At 52.5% G+C, this 10,000-nt stretch overlaps 1 protein-coding gene, 14 non-coding genes and 1 pseudogene across 15 annotated transcripts in view; all 16 read right to left on the bottom strand.

Annotated features, from left to right (window-relative positions):
* LOC138242514 (zinc finger protein 135-like) overlaps positions 1–10,000 on the bottom strand; it is a 446,217-nt gene that overhangs the window by 160,878 nt on the left and 275,339 nt on the right. The gene's annotated exons all lie outside the window — the stretch shown is intronic.
* On the bottom strand, positions 371–489 carry LOC138216273 (5S ribosomal RNA). Its single transcript, XR_011179984.1, has one exon. It is a non-coding gene; the product is annotated as a 5S ribosomal RNA (ribosomal RNA).
* Positions 1,027–1,145, bottom strand: LOC138217141 (5S ribosomal RNA). The gene has a single exon (XR_011180854.1). It is a non-coding gene; the product is annotated as a 5S ribosomal RNA (ribosomal RNA).
* On the bottom strand, positions 1,683–1,801 carry LOC138216146 (5S ribosomal RNA). The gene has a single exon (XR_011179858.1). It is a non-coding gene; the product is annotated as a 5S ribosomal RNA (ribosomal RNA).
* On the bottom strand, positions 2,339–2,457 carry LOC138244979 (5S ribosomal RNA). Its single transcript, XR_011193596.1, has one exon. It is a non-coding gene; the product is annotated as a 5S ribosomal RNA (ribosomal RNA).
* Positions 2,995–3,113, bottom strand: LOC138216795 (5S ribosomal RNA). The gene has a single exon (XR_011180507.1). It is a non-coding gene; the product is annotated as a 5S ribosomal RNA (ribosomal RNA).
* LOC138216845 (5S ribosomal RNA) lies at positions 3,651–3,769 on the bottom strand. Its single transcript, XR_011180557.1, has one exon. It is a non-coding gene; the product is annotated as a 5S ribosomal RNA (ribosomal RNA).
* On the bottom strand, positions 4,307–4,425 carry LOC138244026 (5S ribosomal RNA). Its single transcript, XR_011192640.1, has one exon. It is a non-coding gene; the product is annotated as a 5S ribosomal RNA (ribosomal RNA).
* LOC138244025 (5S ribosomal RNA) lies at positions 4,963–5,081 on the bottom strand. Its single transcript, XR_011192639.1, has one exon. It is a non-coding gene; the product is annotated as a 5S ribosomal RNA (ribosomal RNA).
* Positions 5,619–5,737, bottom strand: LOC138244024 (5S ribosomal RNA). Its single transcript, XR_011192638.1, has one exon. It is a non-coding gene; the product is annotated as a 5S ribosomal RNA (ribosomal RNA).
* Positions 6,275–6,393, bottom strand: LOC138245343 (5S ribosomal RNA). Its single transcript, XR_011193953.1, has one exon. It is a non-coding gene; the product is annotated as a 5S ribosomal RNA (ribosomal RNA).
* On the bottom strand, positions 6,930–7,048 carry LOC138218024 (5S ribosomal RNA; annotated as a pseudogene).
* On the bottom strand, positions 7,586–7,704 carry LOC138216401 (5S ribosomal RNA). The gene has a single exon (XR_011180113.1). It is a non-coding gene; the product is annotated as a 5S ribosomal RNA (ribosomal RNA).
* LOC138216688 (5S ribosomal RNA) lies at positions 8,242–8,360 on the bottom strand. Its single transcript, XR_011180400.1, has one exon. It is a non-coding gene; the product is annotated as a 5S ribosomal RNA (ribosomal RNA).
* On the bottom strand, positions 8,898–9,016 carry LOC138217011 (5S ribosomal RNA). Its single transcript, XR_011180724.1, has one exon. It is a non-coding gene; the product is annotated as a 5S ribosomal RNA (ribosomal RNA).
* On the bottom strand, positions 9,554–9,672 carry LOC138244022 (5S ribosomal RNA). The gene has a single exon (XR_011192636.1). It is a non-coding gene; the product is annotated as a 5S ribosomal RNA (ribosomal RNA).

The raw sequence follows: 10,000 nt of genomic DNA, 5'->3' as shown, positions 1-10,000 counted from the left end.
AATGAGGACGGAGCTGCGGGAGAAAGGGCGCTATAGAGGATCGCTGTGGAGAGCTGCTGCTGTGCTTTGACATCTGAGCTCTGTGGAAAACGATCTCAATACAATTCTGAAAAACGCGACTCTCCGAACGCCAGCCGAACAAGTCTCCACAGCCGAAGCGCTGTGTCTCTTTTCAGCTGGCGATAAACCTTTCCTCGATCCTTTGCGGACTTGTAAAACTGTTCCTGATCAGAATAAAAAACGCTCACGCTAATACACAAGCACCCGTGTCTCGCCAAAGCTGACAAATAAACAGACGGACAAGCTGCACTGCACGTGTGAACAGGGGAATGAGCGAGCGAGCAGGGATAGGGCGCCTCCTGCGCTTAAAAGCTTACAGCACCTGGTATTCCCAGGCGGTCTCCCATCCAAGTACTAACCAGGCCCATCCCTGTTTAGCTTCCGAGATCAGACGAAATCAGGCGTGCTCAAGGGGGTGTGGCCGTAAGCGAGAGCAAGGCTCGCTGGCACCCTTCTTATTGAGAGGACAGCTCCGTCACCTCTTTTACGACGCTGCTTTTTTTCCCTTGCGTTTTTCTCTTCTTCCCACGTTCTCTCTCTTCACTGCCTTCATCCCCGCTCTATTTCACTTCAGCCTTTCACTCTTGCTTCCTTCCAATGAGGACGGAGCTGCGGGAGAAAGGGCGCTATAGAGGATCGCTGTGGAGAGCTGCTGCTGTGCTTTGACATCTGAGCTCTGTGGAAAACGATCTCAATACAATTCTGAAAAACGCGACTCTCCGAACGCCAGCCGAACAAGTCTCCACAGCCGAAGCGCTGTGTCTCTTTTCAGCTGGCGATAAACCTTTCCTCGGTCCTTTGCGGACTTGTTAAACTGTTCCTGATCAGAATAAAAAACGCTCACGCTAATACACAAGCACCCGTGTCTCGCCAAAGCTGACAAATAAACAGACGGACAAGCCGCACTGCACGTGTGAACAGGGGAATGAGTGAGCGAGCGGGGATAGGGCGCCTCCTGCGCTTAAAAGCTTACAGCACCTGGTATTCCCAGGCGGTCTCCCATCCAAGTACTAACCAGGCCCATCCCTGTTTAGCTTACGAGATCAGACGAGATCAGGCGTGCTCAAGGGGGTGTGGCCGTAAGCGAGAGCAAGGCTCGCTGGCACCCTTCTTATTGAGAGGACAGCTCCGTCACCTCTTTTACGACGCTGCTTTTTTTCCCTTGCGTTTTTCTCTTCTTCCCACGTTCTCTCTCTTCACTGCCTTCGTCCCCGCTCTATTTCACTTCAGCCTTTCACTCTTGCTTCCTTCCAATGAGGACGGAGCTGCGGGAGAAAGGGTGCTATAGAGGATCGCTGTGGAGAGCTGCTGCTGTGCTTTGACATCTGAGCTCTGTGGAAAACGATCTCAATACAATTCTGAAAAACGCGACTCTCCGAACGCCAGCCGAACAAGTCTCCACAGCCGAAGCGCTGTGTCTCTTTTCAGCTGGCGATAAACCTTTCCTCGATCCTTTGCGGACTTGTAAAACTGTTCATGATCAGAATAAAAAACGCTCACGCTAATACACAAGCACCCGTGTCTCGCCAAAGCTGACAAATAAACAGACGGACAAGCCGCACTGCACGTGTGAACAGGGGAATGAGCGAGCGAGCGGGGATAGGGCGTCTCCTGCGCTTAAAAGCTTACAGCACCTGGTATTCCCAGACGGTCTTCCATCCAAGTACTAACCAGGCCCATCCCTGTTTAGCTTCCGAGATCAGACGAGATCAGGTGTGCTCAAGGGGGTGTGGCCGTAAGCGAGAGCAAGGCTCGCTGGCACCCTTCTTATTGAGAGGACAGCTCCGTCACCTCTTTTACGACGCTGCTTTTTTTCCCTTGCGTTTTTCTCTTCTTCCCACGTTCTCTCTCTTCACTGCCTTCGTCCCCGCTCTATTTCACTTCAGCCTTTCACTCTTGCTTCCTTCCAATGAGGACGGAGCTGCGGGAGAAAGGGCGCTATAGAGGATCGCTGTGGAGAGCTGCTGCTGTGCTTTGACATCTGAGCTCTGTGGAAAACGATCTCAATACAATTCTGAAAAACGCGACTCTCCGAACGCCAGCCGAACAAGTCTCCACAGCCGAAGCGCTTTGTCTCTTTTCAGCTGGCGATAAACCTTTCCTCGATCCTTTGCGGACTTGTAAAACTGTTCATGATCAGAATAAAAAACGCTCACGCTAATACACAAGCACCCGTGTCTCGCCAAAGCTGACAAATAAACAGACGGACAAGCCGCACTGCACGTGTGAACAGGGGAATGAGCGAGCGAGCGGGGATAGGGCGTCTCCTGCGCTTAAAAGCTTACAGCACCTGGTATTCCCAGGCGGTCTTCCATCCAAGTACTAACCAGGCCCATCCCTGTTTAGCTTCCGAGATCAGACGAGATCAGGTGTGCTCAAGGGGGTGTGGCCGTAAGCGAGAGCAAGGCTCGCTGGCACCCTTCTTATTGAGAGGACAGCTCCGTCACCTCTTTTACGACGCTGCTTTTTTTCCCTTGCGTTTTTCTCTTCTTCCCACGTTCTCTCTCTTCACTGCCTTCGTCCCCGCTCTATTTCACTTCAGCCTTTCACTCTTGCTTCCTTCCAATGAGGACGGAGCTGCGGGAGAAAGGGCGCTATAGAGGATCGCTGTGGAGAGCTGCTGCTGTGCTTTGACATCTGAGCTCTGTGGAAAACGATCTCAATACAATTCTGAAAAACGCGACTCTCCGAACGCCAGCCGAACAAGTCTCCACAGCCGAAGCGCTGTGTCTCTTTTCAGCTGGCGATAAACCTTTCCTCGATCCTTTGCGGACTTGTAAAACTGTTCCTGATCAGAATAAAAAACGCTCACGCTAATACACAAGCACCCGTGTCTCGCCAAAGCTGACAAATAAACAGACGGACAAGCCGCACTGCACGTGTGAACAGGGGAATGAGCGAGCGAGCGGGGATAGGGCGCCTCCTGCGCTTAAAAGCTTGCAGCACCTGGTATTCCCAGGCGGTCTCCCATCCAAGTACTAACCAGGCCCATCCCTGTTTAGCTTCCGAGATCAGACGAGATCAGGCGTGCTCAAGGGGGTGTGGCCGTAAGCGAGAGCAAGGCTCGCTGGCACCCTTCTTATTGAGAGGACAGCTCCGTCACCTCTTTTACGACGCTGCTTTTTTTCCCTTGCGTTTTTCTCTTCTTCCCACGTTCTCTCTCTTCACTGCCTTCGTCCCCGCTCTATTTCACTTCAGCCTTTCACTCTTGCTTCCTTCCAATGAGGACGGAGCTGCGGGAGAAAGGGCGCTATAGAGGATCGCTGTGGAGAGCTGCTGCTGTGCTTTGACATCTGAGCTCTGTGGAAAACGATCTCAATACAATTCTGAAAAACGCGACTCTCCGAACGCCAGCCGAACAAGTCTCCACAGCCGAAGCGCTGTGTCTCTATTCAGCTGGCGATAAACCTTCCCTCGATTCTTTGCGGACTTGTTAAACTGTTCCTGATCAGAATAAAAAACGCTCACGCTAATACACAAGCACCCGTGTCTCGCCAAAGCTGACAAATAAACAGACGGACAAGCCGCACTGCACGTGTGAACAGGGGAATGAGCGAGCGAGCGGGGATAGGGCGCCTCCTGCGCTTAAAAGCTTACAGCACCTGGTATTCCCAGGCGGTCTCCCATCCAAGTACTAACCAGGCCCATCCCTGTTTAGCTTCCGAGATCAGACAAGATCAGGCGTGCTCAAGGGGGTGTGGCCGTAAGCGAGAGCAAGGCTCGCTGGCACCCTTCTTATTGAGAGGACAGCTCCGTCACCTCTTTTACGACGCTGCTTTTTTTCCCTTGCGTTTTTCTCTTCTTCCCACGTTCTCTCTCTTCACTGCCTTCGTCCCCGCTCTATTTCACTTCAGCCTTTCACTCTTGCTTCCTTCCAATGAGAACGGAGCTGCGGGAGAAAGGGCGCTATAGAGGATCGCTGTGGAGAGCTGCTGCTGTGCTTTGACATCTGAGCTCTGTGGAAAACGATCTCAATACAATTCTGAAAAACGCGACTCTCCGAACGCCAGCCGAACAAGTCTCCACAGCCGAAGCGCTGTGTCTCTTTTCAGCTGGCGATAAACCTTTCCTCGATCCTTTGCGGACTTGTTAAACTGTTCCTGATCAGAATAAAAAACGCTCACGCTAATACACAAGCACCCGTGTCTCGCCAAAGCTGACAAATAAACAGACGGACAAGCCGCACTGCACGTGTGAACAGGGGAATGAGCGAGCGAGCGGGGATAGGGCGCCTCCTGCGCTTAAAAGCTTACAGCACCTGGTATTCCCAGGCGGTCTCCCATCCAAGTACTAACCAGGCCCATCCCTGTTTAGCTTCCGAGATCAGACGAGATCAGGCGTGCTCAAGGGGGTGTGGCCGTAAGCGAGAGCAAGGCTCGCTGGCACCCTTCTTATTGAGAGGACAGCTCCGTCACCTCTTTTACGACGCTGCTTTTTTTCCCTTGCGTTTTTCTCTTCTTCCCACGTTCTCTCTCTTCACTGCCTTCGTCCCCGCTCTATTTCACTTCAGCCTTTCACTCTTGCTTCCTTCCAATGAGGACGGAGCTGCGGGAGAAAGGGCGCTATAGAGGATCGCTGTGGAGAGCTGCTGCTGTGCTTTGACATCTGAGCTCTGTGGAAAACGATCTCAATACAATTCTGAAAAACGCGACTCTCCGAACGCCAGCCGAACAAGTCTCCACAGCCGAAGCGTTGTGTCTCTTTTCAGCTGGCGATAAACCTTTCCTCGATCCTTTGCGGACTTGTTAAACTGTTCCTGATCAGAATAAAAAACGCTCACGCTAATACACAAGCACCCGTGTCTCGCCAAAGCTGACAAATAAACAGACGGACAAGCCGCACTGCACGTGTGAACAGGGGAATGAGCGAGCGAGCGGGGATAGGGCGCCTCCTGCGCTTAAAAGCTTACAGCACCTGGTATTCCCAGGCGGTCTCCCATCCAAGTACTAACCAGGCCCATCCCTGTTTAGCTTCCGAGATCAGACGAGATCAGGCGTGCTCAAGGGGGTGTGGCCGTAAGCGAGAACAAGGCTCGCTGGCACCCTTCTTATTGAGAGGACAGCTCCGTCACCTCTTTTACGACGCTGCTTTTTTTCCCTTGCGTTTTTCTCTTCTTCCCACGTTCTCTCTCTTCACTGCCTTCGTCCCCGCTCTATTTCACTTCAGCCTTTCACTCTTGCTTCCTTCCAATGAGGACGGAGCTGCGGGAGAAAGGGCGCTATAGAGGATCGCTGTGGAGAGCTGCTGCTGTGCTTTGACATCTGAGCTCTGTGGAAAATGATCTCAATACAATTCTGAAAAACGCGACTCTCCGAACGCCAGCCGAACAAGTCTCCACAGCCGAAGCGCTGTGTCTCTTTTCAGCTGGCGATAAACCTTTCCTCGATCCTTTGCGGACTTGTTAAACTGTTCCTGATCAGAATAAAAAACGCTCACGCTAATACACAAGCACCCGTGTCTCGCCAAAGCTGACAAATAAACAGACGGACAAGCCGCACTGCACGTATGAACAGGGGAATGAGCGAGCGAGCGGGGATAGGGCGCCTCCTGCGCTAAAAAGCTTACAGCACCTGGTATTCCCAGGCGGTCTCCCATCCAAGTACTAACCAGGCCCATCCCTGTTTAGCTTCCGAGATCAGACGAGATCAGGCGTGCTCAAGGGGGTGTGGCCGTAAGCGAGTGCAAGGCTCGCTGGCACCCTTCTTATTGAGAGGACAGCTCCGTCACCTCTTTTACGACGCTGCTTTTTTTCCCTTGCGTTTTTCTCTTCTTCCCACGTTCTCTCTCTTCACTGCCTTCGTCCCTGCTCTATTTCACTTCAGCCTTTCACTCTTGCTTCCTTCCAATGAGGACGGAGCTGCGGGAGAAAGGGCGCTATAGAGGATCGCTGTGGAGAGCTGCTGCTGTGCTTTGACATCTGAGCTCTGTGGAAAACGATCTCAATACAATTCTGAAAAACGCGACTCTCCGAACGCCAGCCGAACAAGTCTCCACAGCCGAAGCGCTGTGTCTCTTTTCAGCTGGCGATAAACCTTTCCTCGATCCTTTGCGGACTTGTAAAACTGTTCCTGATCAGAATAAAAAACGCTCACGCTAATACACAAGCACCCGTGTCTCGCCAAAGCTGACAAATAAACAGACGGACAAGCCGCACTGCACGTGTGAACAGGGGAATGAGCGAGCGAGCGGGGATAGGGCGCCTCCTGCGCTTAAAAGCTTACAGCACCTGGTATTCCCAGGCGGTCTCCCATCCAAGTACTAACCAGGCCCATCCCTGTTTAGCTTCCGAGATCAGACGAGATCAGGCGTGCCCAAGGGGGTGTGGCCATAAGCGAGAGCAAGGCTCGCTGGCACCCTTCTTATTGAGAGGACAGCTCCGTCACCTCTTTTACGACGCTGCTTTTTTCCCTTGCGTTTTTCTCTTCTTCCCACGTTCTCTCTCTTCACAGCCTTCGTCCCCGCTCTATTTCACTTCAGCCTTTCACTCTTGCTTCCATCCAATGAGGACGGAGCTGCGGGAGAAAGGGCGCTATAGAGGATCGCTGTGGAGAGCTGCTGCTGTGCTTTGACATCTGAGCTCTGTGGAAAACGATCTCAATACAATTCTGAAAAACGCGACTCTCCGAACGCCAGCCGAACAAGTCTCCACAGCCGAAGCGCTGTGTCTCTTTTCAGCTGGCGATAAACCTTTCTTCGATCCTTTGCGGACTTGTAAAACTGTTCCTGATCAGAATAAAAAACGCTCACGCTAATACACAAGCACCCGTGTCTCGCCAAAGCTGAGAAATAAACAGACGGACAAGCCGCACTGCACGTGTGAACAGGGGAATGAGCGAGCGAGCGGGGATAGGGCGCCTCCTTCGCTTAAAAGCTTACAGCACCTGGTATTCCCAGGCGGTCTCCCATCCAAGTACTAAGCAGGCCCATCCCTGTTTAGCTTCCGAGATCAGACAAGATCAGGCGTGCTCAAGGGGGTGTGGCCGTAAGCGAGAGCAAGGCTCGCTGGCACCCCTCTTATTGAGAGGACAGCTCCGTCACCTCTTTTACGACGCTGCTTTTTTTCCCTTGCGTTTTTCTCTTCTTCCCACGTTCTCTCTCTTCACTGCCTTCGTCCCCGCTCTATTTCACTTCAGCCTTTCACTCTTGCTTCCTTCCAATGAGGACGGAGCTGCGGGAGAAAGGGGGCTATAGAGGATCGCTGTGGAGAGCTGCTGCTGTGCTTTGACATCTGAGCTCTGTGGAAAACGATCTCAATACAATTCTGAAAAACGCGACTCTCCGAACGCCAGCCGAACAAGTCTCCACAGCCGAAGCGCTGTGTCTCTTTTCAGCTGGCGATAAACCTTTCTTCGATCTTTTGCGGACTTGTAAAACTGTTCCTGATCAGAATAAAAAACGCTCACGCTAATACACAAGCACCCGCGTCTCGCCAAAGCTGACAAATAAACAGACGGACAAGCCGCACTGCACGTGTGAACAGGGGAATGAGCGAGCGAGCAGGGATAGGGCGCCTCCTGCGCTTAAAGGCTTACAGCACCTGGTATTCCCAGGCGGTCTCCCATCCAAGTACTAACCAGGCCCATCCCTGTTTAGCTTCCGAGATCAGACGAGATCAGGCGTGCTCAAGGGGGTGTGGCCGTAACCGAGAGCAAGGCTCGCTGGCACCCTTCTTATTGAGAGGACAGCTCCGTCACCTCTTTTACGACGCTGCTTTTTTTCCCTTGCGTTTTTCTCTTCTTCCCACGTTCTCTCTCTTCACTGCCTTCGTCCCCGCTCTATTTCACTTCAGCCTTTCACTCTTGCTTCCTTCCAATGAGGACGGAGCTGCGGGAGAAAGGGCGCTATAGAGGATCGCTGTGGAGAGCTGCTGCTGTGCTTTGACATCTGAGCTCTGTGGAAAACGATCTCAATACAATTCTGAAAAACGCGACTCTCCGAACGCCAGCCGAACAAGTCTCCACAGCCGAAGCGCTGTGTCTCTTTTCAGCTGGCGATAAACCTTTCTTCGATCCTTTGCGGACTTGTAAAACTGTTCCTGATCAGAATAAAAAACGCTCACGCTAATACACAAGCACCCGTGTCTCGCCAAAGCTGACAAATAAACAGACGGACAAGCCGCACTGCACGTGTGAACAGGGGAATGAGCGAGCGAGCGGGGATAGGGCGCCTCCTGCGCTTAAAAGCTTACAGCACCTGGTATTCCCAGGCGGTCTCCCATCCAAGTACTAACCAGGCCCATCCCTGTTTAGCTTCCGAGATCAGACGAGATCAGGCGTGCTCAAGGGGGTGTGGCCGTAACCGAGAGCAAGGCTCGCTGGCACCCTTCTTATTGAGAGGACAGCTCCGTCACCTCTTTTACGACGCTGCTCTTTTTCCCTTGCGTTTTTCTCTTCTTCCCACGTTCTCTCTCTTCACTGCCTTCGTCCCCGCTCTATTTCACTTCAGCCTTTCACTCTTGCTTCCTTCCAATGAGGACGGAGCAGCGGGAGAAAGGGCGCTATAGAGGATCGCTGTGGAGAGCTGCTGCTGTGCTTTGACATCTGAGCTCTGTGGAAAACGATCTCAATACAATTCTGAAAAACGCGACTCTCCGAACGCCAGCCGAACAAGTCTCCACAGCCGAAGCGCTGTGTCTCTTTTCAGCTGGCGATAAACCTTTCCTCGATCCTTTGCGGACTTGTTAAACTGTTCATGATCAGAATAAAAAACGCTCACGCTAATACACAAGCACCCGTGTCTCGCCAAAGCTGACAAATAAACAGATGGACAAGCCGCACTGCACGTGTGAACAGGGGAATGAGCGAGCGAGCGGGGATAGGGCGCCTCCTGCGCTTAAAAGCTTACAGCACCTGGTATTCCCAGGCGGTCTCCCATCCAAGTACTAACCAGGCCCATCCCTGTTTAGTTTCCGAGATCAGACGAGATCAGGCGTGCTCAAGGGGGTGTGGCCGTAAGCGAGAGCAAGGCTTGCTGGCACCCTTCTTATTGAGAGGACAGCTCCGTCACCTCTTTTACGACGCTGCTTTTTTTCCCTTGCGTTTTTCTCTTCTTCCCACGTTCTCTCTCTTCACTGCCTTCGTCCCCGCTCTATTTCACTTCAGCCTTTCACTCTTGCTTCCTTCCAATGAGGACGGAGCTGCGGGAGAAAGGGCGCTATAGAGGATCGCTGTGGAGAGCTGCTGCTGTGCTTTGACATCTGAGCTCTGTGGAAAACGATCTCAATACAATTCTGAAAAACGCGACTCTCCGAACGCCAGCCGAACAAGTCTCCACAGCCGAAGCGCTGTGTCTCTTTTCAGCTGGCGATAAACCTTTCCTCGATCATTTGCGGACTTGTTAAACTGTTCCTGATCAGAATAAAAAACGCTCACGCTAATACACAAGCACCCGTGTCTCGCCAAAGCTGACAAATAAACAGACGGACAAGCCGCACTGCACGTGTGAACAGGGGAATGAGCCAGCGAGCGGGGATAGGGCGCCTCCTGCGCTTAAAAGCTTACAGCACCTGGTATTCCCAGGCGGTCTCCCATCCAAGTACTAACCAGGCCCATCCCTGTTTAGCTTCCGAGATCAGACGAGATCAGGCGTGCTCAAGGGGGTGTGGCCGTAAGCGAGAGCAAGGCTCGCTGGCACCCTTCTTATTGAGAGGACAGCTCCGTCACCTCTTTTACGACGCTGCTCTTTTTCCCTTGCGTTTTTCTCTTCTTCCCACGTTCTCTCTCTTCACTGCCTTCGTCCCCGCTCTATTTCACTTCAGCCTTTCACTCTTGCTTCCTTCCAATGAGGACGGAGCTGCGGGAGAAAGGGCGCTATAGAGGATCGCTGTGGAGAGCTGCTGCTGTGCTTTGACATCTGAGCTCTGTGGAAAACGATCTCAATACAATTCTGAAAAACGCGACTCTCCGAACGCCAGCCGAACAAGTCTCCACATCCGAAGCGC

The sequence above is a fragment of the Lepisosteus oculatus genome, chromosome 14, assembly GCF_040954835.1.
Source record: "Lepisosteus oculatus isolate fLepOcu1 chromosome 14, fLepOcu1.hap2, whole genome shotgun sequence".
NCBI lineage: Eukaryota > Metazoa > Chordata > Actinopteri > Semionotiformes > Lepisosteidae > Lepisosteus > Lepisosteus oculatus.
Note: the sequence above shows the minus strand (reverse complement) of the source record. Positions and strands in the feature narration are given on the sequence as shown.